The sequence below is a fragment of the Triticum urartu genome, chromosome 3 (assembly GCF_003073215.2).
Source record: "Triticum urartu cultivar G1812 chromosome 3, Tu2.1, whole genome shotgun sequence".
Classification (NCBI taxonomy): Eukaryota; Viridiplantae; Streptophyta; class Magnoliopsida; order Poales; family Poaceae; genus Triticum; species Triticum urartu.
Genome location: NC_053024.1, coordinates 43689720 through 43692257, shown reverse-complemented (window position 1 = coordinate 43692257; position 2538 = coordinate 43689720).

Below are 2538 nucleotides of genomic sequence, written 5' to 3'. Positions count from 1 at the left end.
ATGACCGACCGTTAGCGTGCGGAGTGACTTTAGGTCTCCTGGCCGTCGAGTGGTTGGATCTTGGTCGAGCGATTGCTTCTTGGTCGAGTGTCTTCGAGTTTGTCGAGTGGAACACCTCCAAGTCGATTGAAAGGTGATTTCTTCTAGAGATATCCTTGGGTAGGGCAGTTAGGACAGATCCATGACCCTACCCTAGGTACATAGCTTCATCAGACACAACAATAGCAAATAGGAGAAGTTAAGAAAGATCTAAAACCAGGTGTGATGCTCCAATGAGTCTGTGTGTAACAAGAAAGAGAGGTCGGGGAAGAGAGAGAGGGAACAAAGGGGAGAGGGGGATTACATGTGTGTCAAGGATAGCCTGGCCTCGCCGGCGTGCGTCCCTCCTACTCCAGATCAGGAACCTGGGAGAAGGTGAGGAGAGGTGGCGACGAGGTGCGCGGCTGCTGCTCCCCTTCTCTTGTCGAGGCCCGACTAAGGACGCGCTGCGGCTGCTGCTCCTCTCCTCTTGCTAACGCGGGTGGTCCGTGGTGGACCTGGGCGAGGAGGAGGAGGCCCCGCCGCCGCCGGGGTTGTCCACCGCCATGGATTTCTCTCCGATGCAGCAGGGGTTTGGGGCGGCGATGCGGCGACAGCAGGAGCGAAGGCGGCGGCGACGACAGGAAGAGTAGGCGGGGAAGAGAAGAGGCAGGAGGGGGAGGAGAGTGCGGGAGCGGGCGATGGCTAGGGTTTGTCAACTGAGCGACTGAGTTTTATAGATATAGATGTGAAATTACTAAAATGCCCTTGGCGGGTCACGGAATCTACAGGCGGTGGCAGTGATTTAAAGGCGACGTGGAGGCAATGGTTGTGACTACGAGTTCTTCAGGGTTTATATGTTCAATGTAAACCTTGTTTATCAAGTTAAATCGTTAGTATATGACATAAGAAGACTATGTGCGCATGTTTTTCATTTTTCTGATTTTTATTTAATTTATTATGCTCATTTAAAATCTGGTCAAACATAGATTTAACTGCTCCAAACCCCTCCCAAACCCCGCTAACCCTAGCGCTGAACAAGGACCATTCATCTAACCCTAGCGGCAATCAAGGGTCGTCGATCTAACCCTTCTAGAAGGAATCTGCGGGGAGGAGGGGGCGATCCGCGAGATGCAATCTGATTGGCTGGGAGATTGTTTTTCTTAAACAAATACCGGGCGCGCTGGATGGACTGTTGGGCTGTCTCATTGTCTGGGTCTAAGACCGCAGTAAATTGCCCGTCTCAGCCTTTCCAGGCCTGCATGCATGGGAAGGGCGGCGATGTGGGTTTGCATGCGCGGGAGGCGGACGTGCATGCATGCGAGCGAGGCGCGCTAGGCTAGCGAGGCGAACGAGGCAAGCTAGGCTAGCGAGGCGAGCTAGGTGGCTATGCACATATTGATTCAGAGTTAGGACATTACGGCAGTGGTTCAGATTACGGCTGCGAGTCAGATGCATGGGCCTGGTCAAAGAGCTTCGCTATGTAGTGATTCAGATGCACGCACGCGCCCCATGCATCGTTTTCGTGCAAAAATTAAAGGGTGCAAAACGTAACGGATACACACACGCACCGTTCTCATCCTTTCTCTCTTCCTCTCCCACCCACAGGCCTATAAATGGGGTGCCTCTCTTCCTCTCCCACCCACAAGTCAGATCAGATCCATTCTCTCCAATTTCAAACACCCAAGCAAACGAGCCCTCTCCAAGCGACCAAGTGAAGATGCAGTTCAACGGGCCGACCTTCAACCGTCCGCCTGTCATGTCGGAGCTGCGCTACCCACCGTGCGTGCTCGTGGAGAGGGAGCTTCGTGTGTGGGCGATTTCAAGGTGGAGGGGTTCCGTTGAACTCACCCGCGCCTTCCTCGGAGCCGGCTATGCCCACCTCCCACGGGGCTCGCCTAGGATCTTCACCATCAACGAGATTCGTGACCGCGGTGGCATCCTCCTAATGCTCACGGTCACCTTCACCAACCCGTTTGACGCGCGTAAGCTCCTCAGCTAAGTCTTTTGGTGCGGCTGCGAGCCCATCTTCTTCACCATGTACAACATCTACGCAAACTACGAGAGCATCTTCCCCACTTCAGGATAGATGCACTCCCTTCCCTACGACGAGGAGGAGGAGGTGTGAAGTTGAAGACGGTGTTGAAGGGGCACACGGCCAAGGTGGAAGAAGGAGGTCAAGATGAAAATGTTCCAAGTCCGGAGTCAAGCTCGTCATGTTTCGTTTTTATTTTGTTGCTTTTCTATGTCGTATCGTGCCGTGTTATGTTTCGTCATGTGTCCGTGAACTTATTATTATTGCCTAATGTAAAGGTACATTTTTGCATCTTATCTAAGTTATTAGGATTTATTATGTGTGTTAAAAAATATCGGTGCCCAAACATATCATTTCTTCCCTAAACCAAGTTATAGAGTTCGAGAACTTGTGGTTTCATTAATGAAAATCGGAGGGGGTGAGAAGCCCTCTCTTTCATTCAAAAAAAACCAAGTCATGAACTAACATGCAAATTTATTCCCTTT